This window comes from Brienomyrus brachyistius, unplaced genomic scaffold (assembly GCF_023856365.1).
Source record: "Brienomyrus brachyistius isolate T26 unplaced genomic scaffold, BBRACH_0.4 scaffold76, whole genome shotgun sequence".
Taxonomy (NCBI): Eukaryota; Metazoa; Chordata; class Actinopteri; order Osteoglossiformes; family Mormyridae; genus Brienomyrus; species Brienomyrus brachyistius.
This window is the reverse complement of record NW_026042351.1, coordinates 867,692-880,052: the sequence shown is the minus strand read 5'-3', so window position 1 is coordinate 880,052 and position 12,361 is coordinate 867,692. Positions and strand designations below refer to the sequence as shown.

General features: G+C 40.5%; 1 long non-coding RNA gene across 2 annotated transcripts; it reads left to right on the top strand.

Annotated features, from left to right (window-relative positions):
* The first annotated feature begins 6,980 nt into the window (after positions 1-6,980).
* On the top strand, positions 6,981-9,807 carry LOC125726805 (uncharacterized). Of its 2 annotated transcripts, none has more exons than XR_007388410.1 (3): positions 6,981-8,406; positions 8,665-8,753; positions 9,491-9,807. It is a non-coding gene; the product is annotated as an uncharacterized LOC125726805 (long non-coding RNA). The 2 variants fall into 2 exon arrangements; XR_007388409.1 differs by having other exon boundaries at positions 8,665-8,757.
* The last annotated feature ends 2,554 nt before the right edge of the window (positions 9,808-12,361 follow it).

Here is a 12,361-nt window from a genome sequence, read left to right as displayed (position 1 = left end):
TCCCTTTGTGTCCCGTGTTCCCTTTTCCCATACCCTGGTTGTCTCGTTTTCCCCTCTCCTTTCCCTTTACCTTTCTGGCGGTCCTCAACCCTAGACTGAGGATCGTAACAGCCTTTTTAACCATTGTATTGAAAACTGGTTCACTACTCGAAGACAGTGCACATGGGTGACATATCGTGGTGAAAGTACCACTCCTGACTATATATGTACATTTATGAATGCATTTGACTGTGTGTGTGTGTGTGTGTGTGTGTGTGTGTGTGTATGTGTGTGTGTGTTTGTGCGTGTGTGTGTGTGTGTGTGTGTGTGTGTGTGAGTGCAAACTGACAGACTGAGAAAATGAATTCAGAAGTTTTGTCTTGCTAAAAGTAAATTCTTTTTTAGAGAAAATTAGTTACAAACGAAAACAAAAGAAACTGATGGATTTTTCTCTCTTTTCTATTAAGAGAAGCAATAATAAAAGAAGACTTAGTTAGTTATTGAATTTATATAAAGAATAACAATCTGCCATTCTTTGCGGTCCGTTTTGCCAAGTTTAATGCCCTTTCTTGTCAATGACCATCGTGAGCCTGGTATCAGTTCACACACGCACACACACACACACACACACACACAAGCAACTAGGACAACCTCCTAGACGCCGCTCTGAGAAGTGTAATGTTTGTGATCGTGGTTAATCTTATGCTACATTAAGGCCCCATAGTTAACGATGGGGATTAAATCAGGCGATGAAGACAGCCAGGTTACAGTTTCATCACCTTCCAAGCTGGTTTTAAGGTGATGTCATGGTCTGTGCCTATTCTTGAAGTTTCAACTTGTGAGCCTTGTGCATTGTATTAAGCTGATGTCTTTGTCAAAGTACGCATGAAAGAAAATAATAGTATTTTACTGGGGAACGAGGATCATGACTACAGACTGTTGTGTGTCTGGCTGTAGTACCAACAGCAAGAAAATCCCAGATAGAACACTTTAAACCCAAATCTAAGTTTGTTCTTAGGTCCTACAGGCTTGTTGGCTCTGCATGTAATATGTATGTTCTGCTGCTTGTTTCCTTGTGCCTGTGTGTGTCTGTGTCTGTCAGTGAGTCCTATGATGCACTGACCTTCTTGGCAGAATATTCCCCTTCCTTACAGTATGTCCTATTGTGACTCCCCTATGATCCTGTACTGAATAGATAATAAAATGCATGGACATAATCAAATGCTACATCTTCCTTAACTATTCATTTAACATTTTTTAAATGATTTATTTTTCCACTTTTACGTTTAGTGGTCACTCCATAAGAGCTGTCCTTTAACGTGCTGCGCAGTGTCCCTGGATGCTTTGCAGTCCACTGCAAGGTTTGGACTTGAAGAGTCGATTCATTATGAAATGACTCCCAGTCTGAGCTGTGAGCTAATGCACAATAACCAGAAGCCAGGTAGTGACTCTTGGTTGTTGTAGTTGTTCTCTTCTGACCTGGGAGGTGTTCCACTAAGCAGGATTTCTCAGTTAGCGGAGTTAACTTAAGCTAGAAGTCATGATTGTTCAATAGGAATGCTCCTTATCTCTTATTGGACAATTATGAGTGAGCCAGTGTCTTGTTTAATAAGAGAAAATCTGTATCCATCTTCTGAATTATTCTGAATTATTCTACTTCAAAACAAACAGTTATCCTCAGAGGCAGCATAACATCCTGGCAACTGCTCAATGCAGCATTGAAAAGCACTACAGAGAGTAATGAACTCACAGATGTAATGAGCACAGAGCATCACCAGCACGCTGCTCTCAGCAGTTGAGGACATTAATCTTTCCCCACAGAATACTCTGCTAGTGTAGTGTTTGTACTTGGCCTGATACTGAAGGGGCATAAGTGATAATTAAGTGACATGATAATAAAGTGCATTGCTGGGTGTCTCTTTGCCAATCTCGCGTGAAACAGTACTGTGATGCAAGACAGGGAGCTCGCACTCCCTCATTCAGAGAAGGGCACAGAGTGCGGCTGTGGAAACCAGCGCATGTGCAAAAAGGGCATCAGAAATTCTCTGCACCCATCGAGGCCCATCCTGGCTGACGGGAAAGCATGGCATGCTGCCCATTTGGCCTCAGTACCCAGTGGACTTCCCAAATTTCCAGCCCTGCCAAAGACTGGTCCTGAAAGAACAGTTGAGCTTGGAATGGCCTAAGGAACTGGAAGCTGTGCAGCCAGGGCACACAAACCATCATCGGCTCAAGGACTATGGAACTTCACAGAATTAAACAAAGAAATGAAATGCATGTTCTGAGCGTGATTTTCTGGTTAGAAAGAGATACCTTAAAGGAAAAGAGAGATTCAGTGTAAAATATATAACAGTTGTTCATAGATCCTCTTACTGTGGTCCTCAGTGAATGGAACATTTCTAATTGTAATTGATTTCTGTTGGAAGCAAAACAGGCAGTTCATAGTGAAAGGTTGTGCACTTACAGGAAGGCACAAAAAACAATGTGTTTTGTTGAACTTACATTATTGTTTTGTCTGGGGTGTAGTGACCTTAAAGGAAGAAATGTTACAGGTAAGGTGTGTCTTTTATAGAATACAGTGCTGCTGCAGGAAGAAGAATACATAAGTAAAGGGGGGATGTTGCGTTCTGTTAGTAATTGTTCTGTTTTCCATATTACTGTATGTCACAAGAGGGTGCTGTAAGGCTGTTTTATTCAACTTCAATTCCTATTCCAAGAGTCAAGAATGGATAGTTGATCCCAGGCAGCAGTTTTCCAGATTATCAACTTCAAAAACTTAAAAATATGATAGGAAAAAAGTCTTTGTAAAATTAAGAAGTATATAATACTATGAATGACAAGGGGTCTTAATACTTTTCATTTAATTTTATTAACTCAATCTTTTGCTGGCAAGTATACCTTTTAAATTATATACATAACAGTACAACTGCATTAGTTGTGTCTTGTATGCACACTCCATACAAAGTAAAAGGATAGGGCGGCTACTTCATTAATAGTATTTCTTATTGATACTTTACATTTCCTTTCTACTGCCCAACTCCCAGAGGACCATACAGTTTTATTACAACATAGTAGTCTACCGAAATGTCGATACTAATCATACATTTGAGTGACATAACGAAATAGATATATGTTGACACACAGACATAGATAAAAACAATTAAACTCCCTCTATGTGAAAATGACATGAGACACACGTCCTCAATGTTAAAATATCCATGATTGTAAAAAATGACCATAGTTGCCAATGTTATATCTCAGGTCTCAGATTATTTTGTTTAATGTCAATTTAACTGAAAAAAAACATCATAGAAAAAGGCAACCTTATTTGGCGACGTTTAGTAACCGACTAGCTGGTTAATGAGGACTATATCTGTACCTGACTTTCCTATCAGCTCCTCGGGGATGGCTAATCTTCAAATTTTATTACAAATACTACAACTTTATTTTGTGCCTTGCTTAAAGTAAAATATCTCCGGACTACTAAATACCGCGTTAATGGTGACATTTTTAAACTGATTGGCTTCTTTCGCCTCACTCTTCTCTATGTGACGGGTGGGCGTGGTTGATCTAGCCGGCTCCTGATTGGCGGGTATTCGGTAGCTCCTGTGTCATGTGACGGGTAATAGCGTAGGCAGCATTGCCATAGATTTGAAAGCCTGGATGCCTCGTTGGGCGATACGCCATATTGGCGCGGCAATTGTGAAATAGAAGAGTGATATCTCTTAGTGAACCGACTATTTTCGAAACTGCAACAACATGAGGAATGTTAAAACTAGAAAACAGGGAACCACATTTCACAGGTAAAAAAATCTGCGGTACGGTCAAATAAAATACATAAAATGTTTACTAGCCTGTGACACTGACGGGATACTAGCATGATTAGTTTTCGTTGAGAGTACTATCAGGAGTACTACATAAATTGGGAGTGGTGGGCTTTTTTATTTATTCTACATAATTGTAAGATATAAATGCGTTAATTAGTAAAGAAGTTATGGCCAAAAGATCTTTCCATCTACACCCTGACATGTTGCTTGTTTATGCCTAATTACCGCTCCAAGATGGTGGCGCTGCTGACACGTTGTGGAAAAGCGAGATGAGGCATCTAGGCTTTCAAATTCATGAGCACCACGATGTACTTCGTTTAAATGGGAGGTTCACCCCAAAACTATAAAAAGATATTTTAGAGGGGCCTTAATGCTATCTATCCATCAAAGTTGTGCTGGGAGTTGTTCAGGTTTGGAAATATCAGCCGTAGAAATGTCGTGCTTCTATCGAAGTACACTACTCGTATCACTGCGCATTAGACACAAGCACGAGCTCCCTGGCGATATCTGCTGCGCAGTGATATTATTGATGTGTGGAGTCGGGTAGAAGGAAATAGATCGTATATTAAACTGCTCGCGACGAAGTCTGTGGATTTTCTTAACCTGTTCCTGATTTCTGGTAAGAGATATAGCTGTTGATTTTTTCAAATGCGTTGTTCTGGCGCTTTAAGTAGTGAAAGCAAAATTGAATCTTATTATATTGCTTATTCATTAATGAGTCGCTATATCATGTATACTGCTCAATGTTTTGATTTAATAAATATTTAAATTTAATAAATATTTCAAAAATACTTCAACATTTAAAATGGTTCATGATTTTCAGGAGCGGTGCAGTGGTTAGCACTGTTGCCTTACACTTGCCTGTCCCCCCATCCTGGGTTGATTGATAGATGATTTTCAGGTCACACCGCCCCCTCAGAGCCCACCAATCAGTGACTGTCTCAGAGTGTGATGTAATACGCAAAGTCCGCACCACCCACTTTTCAGTGAGCAGTAAAAACACACCAGCTTGTCTCAGCGGACAGCGGCTCTTATCAGATAAGGGGAAAAGGATGAGATATCAAAAGTAAAAATAAATATATCACGTTTGGTTAATATCAAATGAAAACAGCCCTGCAATAATATATTGGATTCTAGGATATCATCTATTAAAAGGATGAATCTATTCTAGCAGACCATAAAAATCCAATTATGAACAGTGAAAATGGGCATAATAGGTCCCTATAAATGACAGGTTTCTGTCCATGGTGCTGAAAACCAGGATTGGCAGATTTCAAATTACAGCGATTCCCCCACTATATCACAGATTTTTCTCCGACGCCTCACGATTCTCTGTGTATCCCGTACATTGTTTGTGGTCCGATTGTTTTCGTTTTGTTCTAAGCCCTACGATGGAAGACGTTGACCATTCAGGAGAAGGTAAAACTTCTGGATGTGCTTCGGGAAGGAAAGCGTTATGCGGACGGCGTTCGCCATTATGGCTTGAATGAATCAACAGTATGCTACATGAAGAAGGATGAAAAGAATGTGTAAGAGCCATATATGTTTTTATTTTTATATATTCCATTACATATATAGAGAGAAAGTTGTGTGTGTGTGTGTGTATATATATATATATATATATTACATATTATTATTTCATTTTTATTATTATTATTATGTCACTCATATCCTTAGCCCGACATACAGATATATGTGTTGTTTTAATGAGTTTACATGTGTTTAAAGCATGTGGGAGGGGTATTTTAAGGCTTAAACTTCAAAAAAACTTCTGTATCGTGGATTTTCACCTATCGCTGATGGGGGGAGGATCAAATTTACCTTTTTAACCTGATTTAACTTCAACCCTCTTATTTTGTTAACAGAGTGTGCGGGGGGAATACAAAGGGTTACAGTGGGTAATAGGTGATTTATATTGATCTTAATTGTCACCCAAGTGACTCTGGACAATCAGCTCAATAATGCTTCCCAAAAGCTTCTCTCTTTTTCACTAGTTACACTTCATTACACCGAAATCAAGGAAGAATCAAATGTACAAGCCCATTATACAAAATATAAGATGCAAACACATAAAAAATATTTTGTAAAAACATTAAAAACAGATTAATATTGTCACGATCCGGAAATACTGGAGACGGCGATCGTGCGGGAAACAGGCAAGGGAAACCAGGTACGGGGAATAACGGGGTTTTATTAAAGTAACGGGGAGTAGGGAGCATCGGACAGGGACTAACAATCATCCACAATGACGGACAAGGGTAACAGGCAAGACCAGGACTTAAAACAGGACAAGACTAAGCAAAGTAATCAGACAAGGCTGGAAACAATCAGGGACGCACACGCGGGTAATCAGGGGGCGTGGCACACACGAGGAGCCGACGAGCCGGGCCATGACAAATATATATTGTGCAATTTGAAACTTTACATTTTGACCTCACTTAGAAAAAGCAGGTGATGACCAGCCCAACCAGCAGTTCCGTCTGGTTGTACAGAATACCTATTCAATTTAAATTTTGAGGTCATGACTAAACTAAATTTCAGCTCTGCCTTTAACATCACCAGTTAGATGAAACTGATCATTGCACAGGGAAATACAGTGAAGTCATGAAACATACTAGATGTAAATATATTAATTTTCACATACACTTGAGCTCAGTGAATTCAAGCGCGTCATACACTGCAAAAAAAAAAGAATCCATCAAAAAACGGTTTTAAGTTAATGGACTCTTCCTTCAATTTACAAATATTGTAAATTCAGTTTTCCACAGTTTCTTAAATGATAGTTTATTTTCATTTTTAATTTTTCATTCTGCCAATGTAGATTTGTTTGTTTAATAAATGGTGTTGTTCATAAAAGTACAAGTAATTTGAGAATATAGTGATTCACTACATTGATTATTTTTCATAACTCAATGGCCCATAAACATACAGTTATCCATCTGAAGCTGGATTTAAACCAGCAAACTTTGGATTACAAGCCCAAATACTTGAGCTACTGAGCCACACACTTACACTGACTCAGCTTAAGTTGCAGAGACACAGTGCACTTTCTGTTGGATGTCAGACAGAACGGCAAAGGACCCCTCACTAACAGGAACCTAAAACACACAAACACTTGGGAACACTTCAAATGCGTGATCTGACTCTGCAAGGGGAGAACATGTTCATGTGGAGTCTTGGCTTTTCACGTTTCATTCCTGCTTATAGCTAAGGTTTTTTTTAGCCATTGTCACTCTAAGGTTGCCCATTAATGGTTTGGAATTGGGAATGTAAAGCTGTTTTGTTAGCATGTCTGCCTTACAATTCCTTTACTGTAAGTCGAGGCCTGCTGGAGCTCAATTCTGCTTCATGGCACTTGTATTTACTCTTTATTTTGCATTACATTATGTGTGAGACTAACCCCTTTCTCTACCTCTCCATTCCTCCTGTCGAGCTCCATACAGAACTAGTGGAGAAAAGGGGTGCTTGGAGGGGGGACGATATCTCTAGATGCCCACTTAAGAAAGATCTGCGTTACCTTCCAAACTTAAGTGGATTGAACATGGGTGCTGTTGAATTAATAAAAAAATGCACTGTATTAAAAATTATTTTGTTTATATAACATAAAATTGAACTATAAACATGAAATTTAAATCTGTCGTGCAAAAATAGTCATGCAAAGTCATTGATTTATTTTTAATACAATTGCACTGTGATACATTTAACATCATATTTTCAGTTCTGCCTAACAGAACTAACAATTTTACAGGCTTTTGTTGAAATTACCTTAAAAATTCATCTGGAATGTATCGATTTATGCTGTAATTAATGATGCAAATTAACGCAGATGGGGCCATTTTGACCCAAAACAGCTAGTTGGAGGGTAGCAATCCTCCAGATTGTAAAGGTCAAGATACTGGAGCAAAAAAGAAAAACAGTGAAAGCTGTCAGAAACAGGCAGGAAACTCTGCATGGATGTTTTTGAAGAGGTAGACGGGTCCAGTTGGCTGTATTAGTCAGAGTGCTAAGAAACATAGCGCCAACAAGCCCATGGCCCCTTTTCATGTAAAACTTCGTACAGGAGGCTGTTTGTGCAGTTTAGTGCCTTTGTTAGCCTCGGCTCCTGTAAATCATATAAGCACACCCACCACACCCCTAGGAGCATTCAGTGTGCCCCCACCTGCCAACCTGCCTGTCCCCCCAACCCACAGACCGTCTGTAGTTCTGAAATTTATCCACATGGCTGTTGACCAAGTCTAAGGTAAAATTCCATAAATGAAATTTTCAGTAAAATACAATTTTTTCCTCTAATCTGGGAGACAGTGCAGAATTATTGAAGTCGGTCCTAACTCTGTCTTGAATATGTACCCAGCAGGCACCTAGGACTCGTATCTCCCTCTGAGAATCTCTTCTAAGGCGCTCAGCAGCAGAAATTCTCCATCCTAGATGAGCCTGCAAAGTTCTGTAGAAGTTAAATATACTTTAGTCAAATGAGAGACTAACCTGCTGTCAGGCTGGGGAAGCTTGAACAAGGCCTTCATTCATGACAGCTCCACTTGGCTTTTTGACGAGTCCCCATTTAGATGCAGCACGTCAGAGACTGAAGAGCAGGATGAAGGCTGTAAGTGCAGTTTGCTGTGGATTATGACTGTGTTTAAATCTAATAATGGATGAGACAATTTACTTAAAGCAAGATATAGTTCATATTGCTCTTCAGGCTTCGTGATAAAATATTAAAATTATGGAGTACAAAGTTGTACATGCAAATAAAACAATGCAGAGCGGCAGGGCGCCTGGCCCAGAGGGTCTTCACATAGAATTCTACAAAGGCTATTTTTTCCTGTTAGATTTACAGCTTTGGTTGTCTTGCCCTTTAAAGAAATTCTCTCAAGAAAGAAGTTGCCTCTTACCATGTCACAAGCAATTAGTTTTACCCAAAAAGGAGGAGGACCCCTCTCTGCTCCCCGTGTTAGTAGGTTCTCCCCGACTCCTCCTGCTTATTCCTTCCTCCCTCCCTCCTATTTGCGCTCTCCTCCTCCTCTTGGGTTCTATTCATGTCTTTTGGTTCAGCAATAAAACCCACAAGGCTGCCCTTGGATTGTCCCTCTTCCCATCGTGACATATTATGTATTACATGATTATGAAGTGATTTGATTATTATACAATAGTCAATTAACCACTTTGTTTCTTCAACTTGTCTTTCTTCTGAATCATCAGATATATGTCGTAGCTGGTAATTTGTTACACTCTGCTGTCAGTGCCAGTGTAGCCTAGATACAACCAGTCGTACGTTTCGCTCATGCTGATGTTTGAACAATTTTTGGGAACAGATATTCATAATGTTTTCTAATATATGTGGTGTGATAATTGAGCATGACCCCACTGTTGCTGTGCTTGGTGCTCCTGTCATGATCTGTAATCTCTTATTTTTTCATGTCTCCTCCCACTCATGCCAGCAGGGGTCGCTGCTGGCCCTTTGTAACCCTCCTAATTCTTCTGTATCCCATTATAGTTCTCCATCCTAACCCTGTACACCTGTTTTGTCGCTGATTAGTGTGCTGTGTATAAATATGTCTGCCCTCACTGCGTTCCCCAGCTCAGTCATTGCTGTTCCATGTGTAGTCTGTGTTTCCTTAAAGTCCACGTCTGTCTCAAAGTGGCTGCATTTGAGTCGAGTCTCACCCGATGCTCACATCTCCCCGCAGAAAAACAATACACCGCCTCACAGGCCAGAGCCACAGCCTTCTCCTCTCTGCTGGGTGGAAGAACAACTCTCACACAGTGGAAGTCCTCCAGACCCCCTGCCTTCAGACAATAGGTTAAAGATGTGTTTTCTATGTTACCTTTTGAAAATCTGAGATACAGCAGAGGCAACTGTAGGAAGAGCTTTCATGCTGTCTGGTCTCCTTTCACTGAAAATGTGGAGGGCCTGTATCTCACTTGGAAGATATTATTTAATCCCTTATATTACAAACCAAAGAATATTGCACTACACCATTACTAGGCTACACAAAGTTATTTTAACAACCACTGAATGGAAAAAGGTCAGTGCTGAATATATATATATAGCTGTGGAGCAGCAGCAGACCTTGCTGGGCCGGAAATGCAAGCAGCATTGTCCACATTACCACTCTCTGTACTTGGATTGACCGAATGCTCAGACCGTAGGAAAAGAATTAATACTTTTTATTGATCCCCATCAAGATATTTTCGTTTTGCCTCCCCCAACTTGCTCAGAGTGAGCTGGCCGTGACGGGCAGCCAGTCATAGTGGCACCCAGGGAGCTGGGGGCCTTGCTGAAGGACCCACAGATGTGCCCATGCTGGGCTAAAGTGGGCTATTTTCTGATCACAGGCTTAGCACACTGAGCTACACACTGCCCCTAAATTTATATTTATATGTAATCTGTGTGTGTATGTGTTATCTAGATTTGCCCTGTATGTTTCTAACTAAATCTAATCCAGGCCTTGATCCTACACCTACTATAATTATAAGTACCTCACTATACCTATATCTAACACTGCTATTCATCACCAGTGTTACATGTCAGGGCTTCGCTGCAATAGATCCCTCAGTGCTGCAGGTTATTACTGTGACTTTGCACACACACACGTTGCTGCTTCCTCAGCCAGTGTCACATATACTTTATTACACACAGACCTCAGTAATCTCTGCTACACTCACACCTGCTCACTTTACATCCATGGTTAAATTCTCCTAATGGAATCTATCTTAATGTCTTTATTCTATTTTATTTTAATTGTTACCATATTATTCATTGTATTGTTCTTTCGATTTTATTTTTATTTTATTATTGCTAATACACCGGATCTGAGTGCCTCATTTTGTTCCCTTCATGTAGAACACGTTTTGTAATGACAATAAAACATCCTTATCCTCATGTAAATCACACTGTCTAACTACTAACCTGTTTAAATAATATAATTGGATTTCAAAGGTTAATAGTCACTCAATTACCCCCTCAGCCCAACAGTACCACAAACACCCAACATGCACGGAAATTTTCTCCTAAGTTGTTTTCCCTGCCTGGAACAATACCACAGCAGTCACATGGACTAATGTTTCAAAACATTTCAGAAACCTTGCATTGAAACTTGAGGTCTTTAGAAGGGATCAGTCCTGGGTGACAAAGTTGCCATCACAAAGGTTTTTGATTAAGGGATTCATGATGCCAGGTAGCCCTAATTGGAGTCGCTAAATTGCCCATAGGTGTGCATGTGTGAGTGGGTGGTGTGTGAGTGTGCCCTGCGATGGGCTGGCCCCCCATCCTGGGTTGTTCCCTGCCTCGTGCCCATTGCTTCCGGGATAGGCTCCGGACCCCCCGCGACCCAATAGGATAAGCGGTTTGGAAAATGGATGGATGGATGGATGATGCCAGGTAGCCATCTTTCACAAGCTGGTGGGCTGTGTCACTGATTCGTTTGCTTTGGTTTCATATGTCTGTCCTGGTTTGTGTTCTTGCCACTTCAGGTTCCCTGGTTTTGCTCTACATTCCTCGGTCCTCTACTGTGAAGTCCTTCTGCTTCACCTCATTCTGGAGTCGCCCATCCAGTCAGCGGCCCATGTCCCCCTGGTTCCCTGTTTCCTGAGGTTAGTCTGTTAGTCTCCGGGGCCAGGGGGCAGAAATCTGCCATGTTGGTTGGGCGGCCCAGGTTGGGGTGCTCCATCATAGACTGGTACATGAAGGATTATAAATGGTTTTTAACCAGTATGTACCGAGTGTGCGTCGTGACGAAAAGAATGTCATGGGAACATTTAGGACTGACTGCAGTATTAGTTCAAAGCATTATTGTGTTTTTCTTAATTTTTATTGATTTATTTTTGAATTATTAATTTTTTAAAGTAACTTGATTCAGTTAAAAGGGGTTTGTCCATTTGCTTTAGCAGAAGTTCGTGTAAGTATGATGTTCACCTTCCCTTTTCATAGTCTAGTCTTTGCCAAGTTTTATGCTTATTTCCCCTGGTTAAGTTAATCTGACTTGTGTGTTTAGGAGGGTCATACAGGCTTTTTGTTTGTAATGGAAGCACAGGGTCTGTACTTGCAGCTTATTTGCCATGCTAATGGAAGCATTTTACCTTCCTCTCTAATCTCTTTTTTTCTTGGCTCTCACTGCAGTCTCCTCTATGCCAGGGTTTCTCAACCCAGTCCTTGGACCCCACTGCAAAGATCCACAGTTTTGCTCTGTCCAAGCTCTCAGCACAGCAGTAAAAGGTGACTGTTTGGTTCATGCATGCAGGGATCTGGGACAGAGCAAAAATGTGGAGCTGTCTGGTGGGCTGAGGAATGAGTTTATAAATGCTGCTGTATGAAGTATTAAACCATTTGACCGGTTGGATAAATGTTAAAATGTTTTCTCAAAATATAAAAAGAGATAATCTTCTGTTTTGCGTCTCATTACAAGCAAACTTGTTTTTTGTTTTTATGTCACTCTAGTATTTGATATCTAATTTTCAGTCTTCTGGCAATATAATCTGGTGAATGGGGAAAGACTTCCAGCAGGGGCTCCGGTTTCCTCCCACAGTCCAAAAGTGTGCAGGGTAGGTTAATTGGCAAA